Source organism: Pungitius pungitius, chromosome 10, assembly GCF_949316345.1.
Source record: "Pungitius pungitius chromosome 10, fPunPun2.1, whole genome shotgun sequence".
Taxonomy (NCBI): Eukaryota; Metazoa; Chordata; class Actinopteri; order Perciformes; family Gasterosteidae; genus Pungitius; species Pungitius pungitius.
In genome coordinates, this window is record NC_084909.1 from 3000074 (window position 1) to 3019409 (window position 19336).

Consider the following 19336-nt stretch of genomic DNA (forward strand, 5'->3'; position numbering starts at 1 on the left):
CCGTTAATATCTGGCAATCAGTTTTCATGTCGTGTGTGTTTGGGATCGGAGTCGCTGCCGGGCCTTTTCTCGGAGGGGATTTGTTGATGCGGCCCGAGGTCTCCTCTTGAACTCGAAGGTCCTGATAACCAGCACGTCGGTGTGTTTTGGGCCCCCTTTTATAAATGCGTCGTGATCAATATCAAATCACAGGGGCGTGACGGCGCTGTGTCTGATTCACAGGTAATCACACGATGTAATTACACCAAATATTAAACTCTAAACACCGTGCGGAATTTAGCCAGGCAGAGCCTGGGCTCTTCATCCTCTTCTTCTTTTCATTTAACACGTTTTCATTCTCAGAGTCCTTTTTTTTTTTCATCCTTAATTCCGTCCCGTTTTTCATCACTGCAACCGTCCCTTTCTGATTATTGCATCAATCTTATTGGCACAGTGGATAGAAAAGTGGGTGTTGATAATCCCTTAAAGCCCCTCGGCCAGTAACTAAATCAGCAGAGGCCGGAGTTTACGGACTGCACAGCTGTTGGGAGCGTATTCATTGCACTCTATGGATCGCGGCGTCGCGGCGTGACCGATGCGGCTGAAGATGGGAAGCCGTGCGCTGGCGCCACATTCATCACAATAGATTTTTTTTTTTCTGTCCCCTGCTCCCGTGAGACGGGGACAGAAATTATTCCTCTGGTATCAAGTGTCCGTGGTATTTTCTTCTCGTTCATTACAATCAAAAACTCTTTTGAGCGGCACACTGGTATCTGCAGAGGACAACCGCTGCCCGAGATAAAAGACACGATCATTGTCTAATTCTTACATATAACCAAAAGGGATTATATTTACAGGATCAGTTTAAATTCAAGTAGTCATTGGTATTATAGAGTAAACAACCGCAGAGTGAAGACAGCAGCATCCGTCTGTGCTTCCAGAGGAAACAAAATGCTTTGACCGAGATGAAATACCAGGTGAGGTCGTCGTTAATTCACGTCTCTGCAGAGCGGCGGCCATTCGGCTTTGAAATGCTTTATTTAGTCGATTCAACCGACGCAAACACGCAGTCCTGTGTGGCAGAGCTCTCCGTTCCACTTCCTCTTTGAAAATGAAGTCTCTCCGATGGGGATTGATCGGGATGGAAACATTAGCTGGTTTTTCATGTGTAGTGAAACAACAATACTGTCCTCCCAAACATGAGGATGCAGAGGGACCACGTTACACTCATTAAAAAAAAGGTGTGGAAATGTAATTTCTCAAAACAATTCTTTATTTTTAGATTAATGGTTGAAAACCTTGGAATATATGATGATTTTATATATGAGTATGAAAATGTGCCCTGACTCCCTGTTTTATTTTATATTTTAAGTCCTTTCCAATCTTCAGAAACCAAAATACAACTACTTGCCCACCGCTGTTAGTAGTTTAGGTTTTAGTTTAGTTTAATACTTTTACTGTGAAAGGTAAGAGCAGATAGGGGCGCATCTGGTCTTGTGATCGATGTGATATGACATGATATAGGATGTGTGAGTTTGTGAAGTGAGGTAAGTTTGAAAATATTGTTCTAATTTTCTGGGAGAAATTAATTCAAATAAAGCATTATTGATTAAAAAAATAATATGAATTAGAAAAGACCTAAATACACATATATGACGCCAACTTCAGTCTTCATTTCAAACAGAAAATGGGATTTACACAAAGGATTCAAATTCCTCGAGGCATCAGGATGATGAGGAGAGTAATCCTGGTGTCATAATCACGACTATTTCACTACCGTCATTCCTTAATTCCTCCACCTTCCTTCCAGTTGGTGTTATAGAGCGGCACTCTATCACATAGCAGCGTTCTATCATATAGCAGTGTTCTATCACATAGCAGCGTTCTATCATATAGCAGTGTTCTATCATATAGCAGTGTTCTATCATATAGCAGTGTTCTATCACATAGCAGCGTTCTATCATATAGCAGCGTTCTATCATATAGCAGTGTTCTATCACATAGCAGCGTTCTATCATATAGCAGTGTTCTATCACATAGCAGCGTTCTATCACATAGCAGTGTTCTATCATATAGCAGTGTTCTATCACATAGCAGCGTTCTATCATATAGCAGTGTTCTATCATATAGCAGTGTTCTATCACATAGCAGCGTTCTATCATATAGCAGCGTTCTATCATATAGCAGTGTTCTATCACATAGCAGCGTTCTATCATATAGCAGTGTTCTATCATATAGCAGTGTTCTATCATATAGCAGTGTTCTATCATATAGCAGTGTTCTATCACATAGCAGCGTTCTATCATATAGCAGTGTTCTATCATATAGCAGTGTTCTATCACATAGCAGCGTTCTATCATATAGCAGCGTTCTATCACATAGCAGTGTTCTATCACATAGCAGCGTTCTATCATATAGCAGTGTTCTATCATATAGCAGTGTTCTATCACATAGCAGCGTTCTATCATATAGCAGTGTTCTATCACATAGCAGCGTTCTATCATATAGCAGTGTTCTATCATATAGCAGCGTTCTATCACATAGCAGTGTTCTATCACATAGCAGCGTTCTATCACATAGCAGCGTTCTATCACATAGCAGTGTTCTATCACATAGCAGCGTTCTATCACATAGCAGCGTTCTATCACATAGCAGCGTTCTATCACATAGCAGCGTTCTATCACATAGCAATGATCTATCACATAGCAGCGTTCTATCACATAGCAGTGTTCTATCACATAGCAGCATTCTATCACACAGCAGCGTTCTATCACATAGCAGCGTTCTATCACATAGCAGCATTCTATCACATAGCAGCGTTCTATCACATAGCAGTGTTCTATCACATAGCAGTGTTCTATAACACAGCAGCGTTTTATCATGTAGCAGTGTTCGATCACATAGCAGCATTCTATCCCATAGCAGCGTTCTATCACATAGCAGTGTTCTATCACATAGCAGCATTCTATCACATAGCAGCGTTCTATCACATAGCAGTGTTCTATCACATAGCAGTGTTCTATCACATAGCAGTGTTCTATCACATAGCAGTGTTCTATCACATAGCAGTGTTCTATCACATAGCAGCATTCTATCACACAGCAGCATTCTATCACACAGCAGCGTTCTATCACATAGCAGCATTCTATCACATAGCAGTGTTCTATAACACAGCAGTGTTCTATCACATAGCAATGCTCTATCACATAGCAGCGTTCTATCACATAGCAGTGCTCTATCACATAGCAGTGCTCTATCACATAGCAGTGCTCTATCACATAGCAGTGCTCTATCACATAGCAGCGTTCTATCACATAGCAGTGCTCTATCACATAGCAGTGCTCTATCACATAGCAATGTTCTATAACACAGCAATGCTCTATCACATAGCAATGTTCTATAACACAGCAATGCTCTATCACATAGCAATGTTCTATAACACAGCAATGCTCTATCACATAGCAGTGTTCTATCACACAGCAATGATCTATCACATAGCAGCGTTCTATCACACAGCAATGATCTATCACATAGCAATGTTCTATAACACAGCAATGCTCTATCACATAGCAATGTTCTATAACACAGCAATGCTCTATCACATAGCAATGTTCTATAACACAGCAATGCTCTATCACATAGCAGTGTTCTATCACACAGCAATGATCTATCACATAGCAGCGTTCTATCACACAGCAATGATCTATCACATAGCAATGTTCTATAACACAGCAATGCTCTATCACATAGCAATGTTCTATAACACAGCAATGTTCTATCACATAGCAATGATCTATCACATAGCAATGTTCTATAACACAGCAGTGTTCTATTACACAGCAGTGCTCTGCCTCATTTACCTTTTGATAAATTCATCAGGCCTTGAATATGTACAGCGGTAGGTGTTCCTTGAGTGCCTACTTCAAATTCATTAGACGTGTGAATCTGCGGCTGCATGGTCTCCATTTCATCCTCTGTCTCTCACACACACACACAAACAAACACACACTCTCTCTCCTCTGCAGTAATGATAAATGCCAGTTCAGCTTCAGCACGTTTCAGGTGCATCAGATGGAAATAATTAGGGAAGGTGAATCTGCAATCTGAGCTTCTCTAAAATATGAAATTCAAAAGATAATGTATGTATATATATGTGTGTGTGTGTACACTGGAAACATTCTGGCAAACCACATGAGCCTAAACGCTTCCTCTTATAGTACGACATGTTTGTTTGAACGAAGAGGCCTTGGTGGGGTTTATACATTAAAGATCGACATACTCTAGCACTCAAATATTTACCCATTATAAATTATCAACATAAATGTAATCCACATTGAGTCATTTTTGGTCATCTGTAGTTTTATTTATTTCTCATTTCAACACTTGTTTGTAAATGATTACATGTTGACTTTTATACAACCAAAAGATTAATTAGGAAAATAAATCAACAACCAAAGCTGTTCCTATTAATCCTTTGTAGATCTTTCACTCCCTCAGGTAATTGGGCTTTTTTATTGGTTTGACAGCAGCAGAGAAAGATGCTTGCTCACCACACCGTCCTCATTCTCTCTCCCACAATCATCGGCTACGATCTTTTTGGGATGAAGTCATACGCCCCGAACGAGGAGCAAATACAGTCAGTCGGATGTGACCCAGCCCCCCCCCCCCCTGAAGCATCTCCTGTTTTATGGTCTGTTTGACTCTACATGGACCATCATTTACCAAATGAGCATCACGCTGTATGGAGCAAGACTTGAAGCTGGAGATTGAGACCATAAACTCACGTCCACAAAATGTTACTGAGGGAATAAACCAGGAGACACGTAGACTTTGTGGCCACCAGAGAGAATGCCGGTTTTTGAGATACTTCAGCACTGGTTTCACAGCCTCATAAGGCCTGTGAGGACCCAGGTGGCATTAAGTCATGATGCTCAAGCAGCCCGCTCAATGTTACAGTGTCTAAGTAGCCTCGACATTTAGCTTAGCCCCCCAGAGATTGCACATCCACGGCTGGCATACCGTTCGGCTCTAAATTAAGGTCAATGTGGGCTCACCGCTAGTTAATGACGATACAGGGGGATATACGGAGGGTTCCAATTAGTAGTTGCGGGTAAAAGAACTCTGGTGGATGGAGAAAAAGCTGAATGAAAAGAAAAGTTGACTAGGGTGGAGCTTAGGGTGGCCACACACACTGCTCGCCTAATTCAGCAACAAGTGTCGGCCCGAGTCGGATTAACTGGCGGGCCGCCGGCGAGAGGAAGCGGACGCAGAGTCGCTGACTCAGCGGTCAAGGCCTGAACCGGGATGGAAATACGATGGCTGGATCAGCTGACCTGGATCTCAGCGTGGGAAACGGGCTGCTCCACCGGCCCCTCACTTACCGAGGAGCCGTTGGGGGGAGGGGGGGGAGGGGTCGCCATCTTGGCCGGAAACCGCACAGACTGACTGATACCTGAACCAGGACCTCGACTAGATTCAGGACCGTAGTTGACACAGCGGGATGCGTTTCATTTGGGTCCAAAGGAACGGACTCTGTTTTAGAGTCGGCCTCGAAAAGCCATTCGGGGGAGGGCCCTTCTTTTCTTTTTTTTTGGGCACAATGGTGAATTCATTTTTTAGCAGCAGAATAAAAAAAAGACCTTTCTGTGCCGACTTCATTAGCTCACGAGTCGCTTTCATGTGACAGCGGGATCACCTTGATGCACCGTGGCGTCAGAACAAAGGTCGGCCTTCATAGAATCTTTCAAAAGTTGCCGAAAATACCTTCCTGCCCGAGTGCCTCGCCGGGTCTGCTCGCTGCAGACAGAGCCCAGAACACCAACAACCCGGCCGACTGCAGCAAAGCAACATTACACTTTAAATTGCAATCCCACGGACTTGTTGTTGCTTCCCACCCGACGGATTCAGCGTAGCAGTAATTCACACGGCTTTTGGTGTGTTGTGTCATAAGTGAAAAGCGCGCCGACTCACAGTTGAGCCCCCCCTGACGTCGGCATCGCGGCTGTGAATAAAAATGAGAAAAAAACACTCCGGCTTAAGTGGTCAACGCGGCCCTATTAAAAAGCTTTTAAAAGATGCAGATGCAGCTGGGAAACTACGCGCAGAACTGAGCGCAAAGCATAAAATGACGTCTGTCCATTACCGTAAAGCTCACGCCGGTATACGGCACCAATGAACTCAGACTGACGTACACTCGTCTCTGCGTAAACCTGAGGAAAGAGCACAGGGGCCCCCGACAGGAAGTGGCTGCCCGAGGCCGGCCGTGACGCATCTCGGGCTCGCCTTCTTCCCCCCCCCCCCCCCCCCCCCACGCGGTAAATACGAGAGCGGCTATCTGACCTCCGGGAGCGTCTCGACCGTTCCATCGCAGCAAAAGCGTGTCAGACGCGATCAGTGCACACATTTGAGAACCGCAGGACTGCCATAAATGAGTAATGCAGCTGTCAGTTTAGCTCAGCTCCCTCAGCTTAACATAAACTGCCCAAAAGCCAACAAGAAGCCGGGTGTCACGACCGCCCTCAGGGAGCACAGATAAACCCCAAAGATCAAATGGTGTCATGCTGCTGGCGATCATTTACTGTCGGGAATCACTTCCCACGTCCCCAAAGTCAAATGAGAGGCCGCCAAAAGGTCTCAGCACTCCGCCACAAAAAAGAAATGCCAAAATGAGCAGTGAAATGGTGATTTTGGAGTTGCCCTGAAAGTACAGCTAAAAGGGAAAAGGTCGCAGAGTCATTAAAATACAAATGTTTATTTCTTGTGATAGAAATATGAACATAAGATTAGCATTTTGTAGATAAATATTGTGCGCTGACATCTTGACCCGACTGTGGAGCTTTTCCATATTAGAAAGGTCCCTCTTCTGGGGAGCATGAATGACCTTAAGGTCAACAGTAAAAATTCACAATCTGCCGATTCCATTTACTGTAAAAGTAGACACACGGCCAACTAACCCGGACCATCCACTGGGTGTAAATCTGACCAATAAGAGCCACAGCGTTTAGAGCAGAAAGAGGCGGAGCTCTTGGCGGTTTTAACGTTGGCGGAAACGATCCGAAACTTCTGTCAAATTTGTCCCATTTCTAATCGGTGTAACGCAAGCAAAAGGAAGTCTAGGCCCCGGATGTCCGTTGGAGACATTTTTTATTCCAACAAAAATGTGAATGTCAAGTTAAAACACACAAATTCCCGATCTGGAAATCCAACATAATCCAGCTACAGCTCTTAGAACATGTGGATGATTGTGTGTGGCGGCTGGCGTTCCATTTGTTTCAACATGTGTTAGCTGAAGGCTGCGGGTGCACGCTGAGGACTGTCCACTTGGAGGAGGCAGCGTTTTATGAACATCTTACATTTACTGTAAAGCTCCAAAAGTCCTCTCAGCCGCCGCTGCTGCTGCTGCTGTACAACAGTCGCACAAAGCCGTCCGTCACAGAGAATCTACTCAAACTGGGTGCGTAGAAGAAGCAGCATCAAGGGGATCTGTAAGTTCAGGTACCTGTCGTTACCTGGTCATTAACCCGCCAACCCCCCCCCGTCCCCCGTCCCCCCACTGCAACAAATCCACAGAGAAACCAAGAAAATCATCTCCACGCTTCAATCTGCTATTTTCTTGTATAATAGGCACGTTGATTTGGAGCGCTCTGTGCTCTGATGTTCAGTGGTGATCCAAGAGAAGCCTTCACATCGGAGGGGCCTAAAACAATGATTTCATGTTTTATTCACACTGTTCAAACCCCCACGCACCAATAAAACCACTCGAGCTGCTCAATCCAAAAGTACAACTCACCGACGTGTCTGTGGAGGAAGCTATCGGCGCAGTACAGCTGTGGCCAGTCAGCACTTTGTGTCCTCCCACACACACACACACACACACGCACACACCAGCAAGACGTATCCAGAAAAACGGATGTGCCAAATAGAGCGAGGTGAGCCAGGAGATGCCGGCCTGCGGTGGACTTGTTTGTGAAGAGAATGAGATGAACCTGTTTGCTTGACCTTCATCTCACACGAGGAGTCCATTCCTCTCCGCGGGGGGGGGGGGGGGGGAGACGCACGCGGGCCAACAACTTGTTATCTGCATCACACCGACACCAGCACTCTTCAAAGTGACACTTGGAATGCGCAACGGCGGCATCCACAAGCTCCCCCCCCCCCCCCCGGCAACCCCCCACGAGGACAACCGTAGCAGCCCGCAGACTAAAGTTCCGCTTGTATCTGGAGGAGGAAGCGTCTCCTCGCGGAGCTTCTCAGGTGAGCGCGCGCGGGGGGGGGGGAGGAAATACTCACGGTGCGCGGCGGCGGCGGCGGACGCACCGCGTAAGACGCTCAGGGAGTAAAAGGTAACCACATGCAGCAGGACGACCATCTTCCCGGCCGCTACTATCCGCCCGTCCGCAGACAGAGAGAGATACATTGGGTGGGAGGTGGGGGGGGCGGGGGGGAAGAAAAAATAACCCAGAGGTGAGAGGTTCCTCCTCGCTCCTCCGGCACGAAGGGATGGAAGGTGTCTGATGTGGAGAGAAGAGCAGACCGCTCCGACGACGACGCTCCGTCACTGTGAGGCGCTGCCTCTCTCTCTCCCTCTCTCTCTCCCTCTCTCCCTCCCTCCCTCTCTCCACGCCCCCCCGCGCGCTGTCTGTCTCTCCCTGTTTCAGTCTATATTGGCAGAATGAGCATTGTGGTGCGTCACCCAGGAAAATGCGCCACAGGGGAGACGTGTTCTCAGCAGCGGATCGCTATCACGCCTTTATTTGTCCAGCCAACTTTGAAGCGACAAGCACACGGTGTGAGTCTCGCGTCCTGCGTCCTTCTGCGCTCACCACCACCAGTGGAAGGGAGCCCACCTTTGTCCACCCTTCTACTAAAACACGTTTTGTGCTTCAAATGTGTGTTATTGGCACAGGGTGTGGACTGTAAGCACAAACAAGATGAAGGAGGGTGTGTGTGTGGGGGGGGCCCCCAAGGGGCCCCATTAGGAAGCCCCAAAACATCACACCTTACTTTCCTTGTTACCTGCTGTGACGGCTGTGGCGACATTGTTTTCAACTTGCGTGCTCATCAAGGTCTGAATGAGCAACTCCCCCAGGGGGGGCTCCGACTTCCTCCCCAGGTGGTGGATGCTCCATGTTTGTGTCTCGGGGGGGCATGAAGGTAGATGGCTCCTCGTGAAGTAAATGCACTCGACTAACTAACAACGGAGTGACTAGCACCATCAGTGAGACACGCGGCGTGCAGGTACACCGGGGAGCTGCAGGTGATTGGACACAGGTGGGAATAATCAGGGACAAGGCAGACAACACCGAGGGGGGAGAAAACACCCCTCGGTGGGAGGGGGGGGGAGGAAGTGAAGTTAACCCGGGGACACGAGAGGCCGGAAGATACCAAATGAGACAAGGACAACACTGACGCCGTGACAGTTTGTCTGTGGACGTGTTTTTTGACCGGCGCCAAACGTCACGGTCCCTGTAGCGTCCGACCGTCCTCCTTCTGCTCTTCTCCCGGACCTTTATACCTCCAAACAGGAGCAACGATTCGACAGTAGTTTGACTCCGTGCAGTTGTCCCAATGTTCCGGAGGAACTATATCTATCCCTTCATCAGTCGTTGAGGTATTTTTACGTTGACCAATGCGAAGCAGAAGATTAGGCTTAAAGCAAAAATGGAAATGATTAAATGTGATGCCATGGTAATAGTAAGAGTCTAATATAGAAGACCAGAGATGGTACTAAGTCCTAAAAGAGGAGGCCGATTTTAAAGCAGCTCATTACAGCCCTACGTGTTGTTCTGCTGCTTTACCCTGTGGATGCTTCTTTTATGGCACGGTCAGTATTTCCCCCCCCCCCCAATTAAATCCTGCCTTTCTTTTTAGCCTGAGAGAGAATCATATTCCTGGTATCTGGGTGTCGTTTAGCCGAGGAACGTGGTTTGTAATGTGCTCGCACTGGCTGCAGTGCAACAGGAGAAGCGTTTTGGGGGTTTCTCCTCGTTGTTGGCAGTCGGCTTTTCACGGGTTGCCAAGTTTTACTGCGACGACCAGGCTTAACAGCCAACCGCGGGTCGCTGGTGTGGTCACTCGGTCTTTATGGCTTCATTCGTCTTCGTTAGTGATTGCTCATACTGTGCAGATATCTGCCGCTCTGCCGTGTCCATCGAGTGCTCAATAGTACAAAAGGTTGAGTCTGTGGTTGTGGATGTTCAGCGGCTCCCTTTTCTGTCGGAGCTTTTCTTTCTTTTTTTTTTTGATAACACAGTTAGAACATCCATAATTGATTACATTTATTTGGGGTTTGATTCAGTACAAATGACATCACCAACCTCTATAACCAAAACAAAAGGGTGACGAATTGCAATTTCAGATCACATTTCACGATCGAGCGGCCCTCAACATGGCGACTGGTCTGCCGACAGCTAGGAGCTAGCGGGGCTAACGGTGCTAACAGTGCAAACAAGGCAGGCAGAGGTATCTGCGTTGACCCGAGGTTTGTGGCTGCGCTGCTGCTGCTGCGTTTCACGCTGAGACTCTTTGGATCCGCAGCTCGGATAACATCACGCAGGAGGAGAGCGACTTCCTCCGCTGCTCGGGGAACAACGCTGATAGTCGGCTGATGCTGTTCGAAGGCTCTGCATTTTGAATTCAGCACCTAGTACAGTATTGTCAAAGCATTTTAAGTGCAGTTAAAGCAATATTAAGGATGTTAAAAAGAAAGCATATCATTTTATATTAGGGTACAACATACAGAATCAATTAAATAGGATGGAAAACATTATTTACAATTAAAGAATGGAAAGGATATATCCCATGTGATGAAATGTGGTTTACAGTGATTAATCTGTGAGGGAGTGATAAAAACAAAACAAGTAGGGAGGGAGGGGGGGGGGCCATATGTGAGAAGCACAGCACGGTTTCATGAGTTGTTCTCCGGGTTTTCCCTCAGGCTCTGACACATATCGCTGCTTCCCAAACAGCGAAACAGTTCATTCCCCAAGTCAATGTTGAGTTTTGTTTTAGTCCGAGTCAATTTTTAAGGCATTTCCTGCTTACACAACTCCATCACTATGCCCCACAAGCAACACACCCAATAAATAATGATGCTATGAGTGGATATACAGCAGCTTAAAATCTGTATATAATGCAAAGGAGCATAGAAGAGAGGATATTAAGTAGGAATCCGAAGGAGGAGCCCCCCTTACCTGCTGTAAATCTTTTCAGCACCACGGTTGCAGACAGCTCCCCTCCATACCAAATAAATGTTCTCCCTCCGACACTGTGATCCATTAATAAATCAAATAAAAAAATAAATCATGGCCGTACGTGTTTTCCGCTACAGCGACACATCATTTTAAACGCCATTATTTCCTTGAGCGTCCCAGAAAGGAACCGACAGGCGCGGGTTCATAGCAAGTTACGAAGTTACCACCAGGATATTAGCTCCAGTGCCATCATTTAGATCCTGAACACTGGAAATGTGAGCGACATGTACAAACGTCTTCTCGACTTGTTGATTTGCCACTTTGGAAAAAAAAAAAAGTTCCCAAACAACCAAACTGCATTTTCAGTTATAGAGGGAAGCGTATCTTCGCGTGCATTACAGTTGCAGCTCTGAACGTATCTTCAACCACTCACACAGTTAATAGCGGCCCCTGGAATGTATTTTTATTTCCCTCCATCTGTGTCCCATCAGCCCGGATCAGGAGATGTTTGGGCCAATAGTGCTTTCCACTAACAAGTAAGAGCACTCCAGAATGTTCCCCTGCATCTACGAACATCCAGATGCTTTCTAAGTCCTTGGTATTTTGTGATTTTTTATTTATTGTGCAATATGTTATATTTATGTCCGTCTGTTTTCTGCGGGCTGACCCTTGTTCTCGAGCTGTACTGATAACACATTCTAGCTCACTCCAGTCATGCAGTCATTAAACGCAGGTGAAACTGCCATCATCCGACACTCTGGGAGTTGTGCAATGAATGCTTTAAAGCCACTTCTGAGAGAAGAAATGACATATCTTTTATTTTACAAAAAAAGTGAGATGAATTGAGAAAGCCCGTGGAAGCGGCACATTTTCACCCCCCCCACGTAGTCGGGTGGGCCTTTAAAACGATGACGCTCGAGCCCCCCCCCCCCGTCCCCCCCCCTCTCGGCTCCACGGAGTGTGAATAACAGCGTGATAATAAACTGTTCACAGCCAGCTGGTTTATAGGACTAAATAACACCAATGTTACATTTAGGAGAAGCTCGTAGTTTGGATTCAAATGAATAGACCTCAGAATTTGGGAGATATTCAAAAGGGCCGGGGGTGCTAGAGGTCGATGGGGGGGGGGGGGTGCTAGCGGTTTCCTTTGCCTCATCTTTTTTCCGTTCTAATTGCCGCGCTTGACTATTTATATATTCGGTCTGAAACGGCGCGCCCAGTGACGGGTGGTGCAGCAATACTGTTGTCCGGGTGGAAATCGGGAGAAATTCGGGAGAAAGGTCGGTCCGGGAGATTTTCGGGAGTGGCTTGGAAATTCGGGAGCCTCCCGGGAAAAATCGGGAGGGTTCACATGTCTGTTGGTTTGTGAAGGCGTTTACTCCGCGTACACGTAACGTATTCGGAGCACTCGGGGCCAGGCGGCGTCGCCTACCGGTGACGTCCGCCCTTGAACTCGGGAGGACGATTCCGTCACAGCTGGGGAGAAGCGTAATTGTAACTTCCTGCCTGTTTTCTGGTTAGTTGGACAGCGATTTGTGAAGGAGAACGAACGTCGTCGCCCTCAAGGACACCGTCGCAAGAAGAATATGAGAGTTCTTTGCATCCGGGGGGGAAAAAAAATAAAAAATAAAACCTCCTGCTCATCCATCATGTGCGAGAGCAAAAGTCTCAGCAGTGTCTGTGCTTCCCAAATTAAATCCTCCACAGCGCTGCAGCAGAGGCCGATGCACTCGCTGGTTTTTGTGCCAGATAGAGGGACCTGACAAAGCTGCAATCAGATAGGTGTCGCAGATCCCGGTGATATGTGAGCCCCTAAAAAAAAAAAAAAAAAAAAAGGGAAGCGCGCACCTTGCTCCCCGAGATAGCGCTAGCAGCACCATCTCACAGCTGCCAAGTGGACAAAGGTCCAGCGATTGGGAGGGAATTGGTCTCGTGGTGAATGGCCCTCGTGTTTCTCGGAAGCCTTTTTTCGCGTCCACATAATGCAAACAGAGTTCTCCCATTCAAATGGCCCACCGGGCTGAAGTCGTTGAAACAAATGTTCCACGAATATGTCCCCCCCCCCCCCCCCTCCCTCTGCATTGAGCTCCGGATAGCCATGAAAGGATCAAAGCGCCACGTCGCCGCGAGGAGCTCGGCTCGGACAATGCAGACGGAAAATGGCCGACTGACATTGTGAGCCACTTCATTTTAATTGCATGGATTATGGAGCTCGTTTCCAAAGCTAATGTTTCTTGTTTCATTGCCTTTCACGTTGCTCCGTGCTTTATTGCTCTCTCTTTCAGAGCTTTTCTTCCACAGTGAAAAGCCAATTAAGTCCCTCCATGCTTTCATTTGAATCGCATGGCTTTTTCGCGGTCACCCCGAGAAAAAAATGCCCCACATGGGAAATGTGGGAGAGGTCTTTATTGCTGACTGGAATCCCGCGGCTGGAGGTTAGCGGAACAATCTCTGTTTCCCAGCACAAAGACCTGGATGGAATTAAAGTTCTTCCAATCCACAGCCCGCTCGTGTATCACATGGGTTCGGCATCCACATCCTCCTTCGTGAGGCTGACTAAACTGCTTGGTTTTATTCTCTGGGGGAGACAATAGCCGCCGCCGAACCGGGGACGGCGGCAGATTCAGAGAGAACGGACTCGTCAAGAAATGACGAGACGGAAAAGATGCAAAAATAGTAAGAGTGAAACAGAAGAAAGCTGAAAGTCAGAATCCAGCTTCACTGGGAAGACAAATCTACCTTCGTGTGTTAAATCACAGCGAATAATAACTGTAATTAGTTTTTTAATATGTTGTAGTTTTAGCATATCCAATTATTTCTAAACAAAAAAAGAAGGAAATATCAGAGAAGATGACCAATTTGTTTTTAGCACGTCGTGTCTCCTCAGGGACGTCCTGGTCTCCAGCAATAGCTAAAGAATAATTAATTTCAATATAATTACCCGGGGTAATAAATACACATGGATGTAACGTTCTGGTGACGTATGTGCTGTTTGTTTTTTAATTCACGTGCAGGTTCACACGACTTTAACGCGCACATTGTTGCATCACCCTCTAGGACACAAACCCAAATGCTGCTGCGGTACCCCGATCCATATTTACCGGGGAGCTGAAGACACTGCAGGAGGGGTTTCATAACATTTCTTCTCACATGTTTAATAATCCACCGATGTGTGACTTTGTGGGTTCTTCTTTTCCATTTCTTTTCTTAACCTCTGTGACTTGCTGCCGGTGCTGAAGAACTATCCCGTTGTCCCCCCCGTGTCATTGAATTACCCACTTTCTGCAAAGCACGGACCCGTTGTTCGGCGGCCACGCGCCTGCCGAGGGACTGCGACATGCAGGCGACTCGCTCTAATTGCAGGTTTAACAAGCACCGAAGTCCACGAAAGGCCAGGCAGGAGGCGCGTTGGATTAGCAGAGCGGGCCCCCGGAGGCACAAAGGGCTCCGCGGGGCCCTAAGCCGGAGGGCTCCTGTGTGAAGTCGCCGTTATTACCTCGCAAATCTTTTATCACGGAGAGGCAAGCGCCTTTGCAGCCGCCGTCAATATCGGTCCTCGTGTCACCCTGACACGTTTTTAATGAGTATTTATCCCCTCTGTACCTGTGTGTGTGTACAGTACAGTTTGGACACCCTTTCTCATGGAATTCAATGAAAATGCTCCACCGTTGCGCAACGTTTGTTTGATTTAATGGTATTTTTGGTTGGCTTTTTCACCTCAACCCATTTATTCCACCTATTTCTTTGTGTCTGCACATGACATATGTTTTATGCAATGTGGCTTCCACAGAAAACCGCCACAAAGGACTTGCAGTCGGTAGATCCGGCTAATATAAAATAAATAAAACTCTCAGACAATATATGTCATTCATTATCCGGTTCCATGGGCTATAATTGTAACAGTTTCAGATTCATGCATCACTTCCATATCTCATAAGCCAAGAACGGCTCTAACAGGGTGTGAGATAAGATCAGTTATTTTGCAGAGTAAAAGCCGGGATAAAAGATTTCACGCTGGAATAAATACCTGCTGTGCCTCAAGTTCCTAATTAACAACCGCAAGGGACGCATAGACCTTGATGATAAAATAAAAAATAAAAAAAAATGATTTGACATCTTATAATCATCTTGTTGTGTTGTTCACTATCCTGTATCAGCTGTAAAGTAAAATGAGTTGTAACTGCAATTATTGTCATGGGGGTGCAACCTTTTCCATCTGACTGAACCAGCCGACAGCTTGTTTTAAATACTTTATGCTTAAAGTGAAGAGTACAAGAGGAGCTTTTAGTTAGCATGTCTGACCTGACAAATTCTGTTTAAAAACAAGTATTGTTTTGTAGATTTCAAATATATTTAAGCAATAAAGTACGAGAGGCTGTACTTAATGTAGCAGTTTGAGGGTGTTGTTGGGCCCTCGTGCCTTTTATTGCTTTTATAACGCGGTTACAGCGACATTATAAATAGAAAGTAAATAGCTGCCTTTCAGCACAAAATGGTTGCATCCACCAAAGGTTGTGTATCGCATTTCAACAGACAAACAAAAAACAAACAAACAAAAAACGCAAGATCGGTTGCGAACGCCCGCTTTGCCCGAATCCGATCAATGCAACAACAACCAATCAGAAGGCTGGATTTCATCTACGCGGATTATACATCACAATAATGAACTAATCAACTAAATAACGATGAAGGTAACTTTTAATGCTTTAGATCTGAGTGAGTGAGGGATGGAAGGAAAACAACACACAGCAGCAGCACACAGGACACACAATGAAACCGACAATGAGGTGCGTTTCTGCTGCAACACGATCTTCTTCAAGCACGGTCGGCGCGGACGGAGGACGTTCCCATCACACCGCCACCACGACCACGATGTACCGCAGGGTAACACCAGCGGCTTCCACTTCCTTCATTGATTTTAAAAGTCAAATCATCTCTACACGTCCAACTAACGATGACTCAGCGCGGTGTGGACAGAGGGACGTTACGGAGTTGCAAGGCCTCCTTTTGTTTCCCCTAAAAGCAAATACACAATGTAGCTCCACATGTCTCCGCTGTTTGTCTCCACTTCAAGTATTCAGAGGGAGGGAAAATGACCGGAGGCTGCACGATGTGAAGTGTTTTTGTGTGACCATGAGGGAGTGCGAGGCGGTAATGAAAACAACCAGGACAGTGTTTAGTTTAGATTATAGATTGCTCCATCGCCGGAGATTCAATTAATTGCATTTTTTTTTCTTCTCCTTCACATTTTCCTCAACGGTAACGTTCATCCTTGTCTTGGAATAAAAGGGATTCAATCACACCTGAGTTTGATTGGACGGCTGTGACGGCGAGTCGTAACGATGCAGCCGAATGACCTGCAGTCTTTCTGTAGCCGATCCACGTGGAATAAAGGCTGCAATAAAGGGAAAAGCACACACGCCTTATGGGAAGGAGAAGAGGCGGATGGGCCACGTAACGCCATGTCTGTGGTTATTTGATCTTGACTTTGTGTGTTGGGGAGAGGACCAGAGTGCATCCAGAGTTCACCCGCCGCCTCTCATCTCAGTCTCTCAATTAAAAAAACTAGATGAACTTTTTTATAATCCAATTTTCTTTTTTCCATTTATTGGCTGTTTGTATTTCCTTTGGACTCCTTTTTAATACGATCCACAATAAATCCTCCGGTCGCTCATTGAAAAAGAAAAAAAGAAAAGATAAAGTCATATTGCTTCTGAATGACCAATTCACTGTCATTCTCTCGAGCAGATAATGGAGGAGGCAGGTGGACGCCGCAGCTGGAATTATTCGGGGCCGCGAGGCTCCCATCCAGCTCTGTAATATATTGCAAGCGCACTCTCATTTTGAGGGAGATTTGTCATAATACAGAGCGGGCCAGATGCGTTCCCCCGGTCCCCTCGCCCACTGGGTCACCCTGTCAAACACGGAGACGTGCACTCTTTGTCATACTTGGGCTCCCACCATCTTACATTACAGGGAGGGAGGGAATGGAAGGACCTTGGTGGAAAATCACAAGCCTGAACCAGTTGGAGCTGCAGATTAAGCCGCTCATTGTTTATCTGTGAGCGATTGTGTGTGTGTGTGTGTGTGTGTGTGTGTGTGTGTGTAGGTGTGTCGCCTGCACCGAGGGGAACAAAAGGGGAAAACAAACACGGGGGATCCGGGGCTGGAGGAGTTCACAGAGAGTCCCGAAAGGCGCTAACTGCTCCTTTACATCAGTTTCCCTTCAATCCAATGAAACATATTAGACCACGTTGCCACAACATACAGTCAGAATTTGATTTTGAATAAAAGCAGAAGCTAGGACAGTTATTTATATGTTATTTAGAGATGTTCTACTTGAATTGGTTGGATTTCTCTTTACGTCCTACTAAGAATCAGTACATCATGCGAGCTGGAAACTGTAAACCATGAACTGTTGAAGTGCATATTGGATAGTTTCTACATTGTCGTGTTATAGTTTCACCACAGCTGACGACTTGCGCTTTAAATCCGCTGAAAGTAGAATGTAGAATGGCTATAAATGGCTAACATGGAATGTGGCTGTATGAAGCTGCTAAACATAAACCGTAAAATTAAGGTCAAATAACGTAATTCAAATGAAGTGCGAAAAAGTATACTTTTACAGGAATTTTCCTTCTCATTCAAATTAAGTTATTTTACCTTTATTTTACGTTTTTTTGTTTGGCAGCCGCTGCTGCCAGTCATTTAACTGTTATTTTACATGACTTGAATGTAATTTAAGAAAACAGTAAAATACTCTAGAATAACTACAGTATTTGTTCCGTAAAAAAATGAGACAAACATTGAATTGTCATTAACATAATATTAAAATCTACAGTCAAACTGTTAATTTACAGATAATGTCTATGTTGTTACCGAGTTTTGCACATAATTTTAAATAACAGAAAAATTACTGTAAAATGTAGTTATTTTCCGTAAAAATAGGATATTTTTTACAGTATACTGTAAAGTAATACTGAAGCTTTATTGATGTACTTGGCAATTCTAGCATGGAAAGGCAGAACTCGTCGGAAAGAACAATTGTTTTGTGTAATTCAGGTTTTTTCACAGTCCGACTGGTCGCAGCAGACAAAGCACAGGCGTGAATTCGATGTCAGGTTCCTCTCACTGAAACGTCGGTGATGTTGTCAGACACCTGGGCTCTTCCTGCTGGGGCCCCAGCGTGTTCTGTGATGGAAGCGGTGCGCGATTACTGATAATTACTGCATCGGCGGCTCCTGAGCTGGCAGCAGGTTCCACGGGTAGAAATGACGGGTGAGTGGCGCTCTTCGGGTCTGTGGGTGTTTGGAGCTGTTTGTTTTTTAACAGAGTCCGTGATTACCTCGGTTAAAGATACAACGCTGCTGGCAGCCGGCTGATGTATTCTGTCTGTAGAGCGCAGGCTTTGTTTAGGCGTTCCCTTCAGTTCCCCTCGTGACCGTCCGTGTGTTGTTGTTGTTGTTGATCATTAATGCAACATTCCCAGCTCGCTTCTCTTTGATTCCCTCTGACGGGCGAAACACCCGATGTCTACCGACGGTGTGAGTAACAGCTCGTCGGAGACGGAAAGTCGAGAGTCATCATGAGCTAAAGTGATTCATATATTTAATTGATTTAACGAATCAACCAATGTTTGTTTAGAAGTGAAGGGAGTCTAGAATTTAGAACCGATCTTCTTTTGTTCTTATTGGTGAATTATTATCATTATTTACAACTGAGCATAAGTCTCTCAGCCTCTTCGTGCTCTTAAGGGAGTTCCAATGGATACTTCACCAACAAAATGAAATATAACCACACTTCCTTTCGAGCAGTCCTAAAAGGGGCGTGGCCTCGCCTGTTTTAACTGCATTGTTGCACACCAGGACGTCACCGTAGAACACATAAAACACGTAGCTGACGTTTGTAAAACCGTACAAAGAGCAGAACGTCACATCCATTTGCAACGCAATACATAAAACAACAGGCAGTAAATGAGAATGATGTCCTCAGTTTTTGGTGAGACGGCGTCCAAAGGAGATTAAACAAGTTGTTCCAGGAGCATCTAACGGGCCCGACAGTAATCACCGAGGTCACCATCGATGTGTTCACTTCCTGGCTGTAAAAGGTAATTAAGAACATCCCACAGCAGTGGGCTCTAACACCTACTCGCGGATGAAAACTAC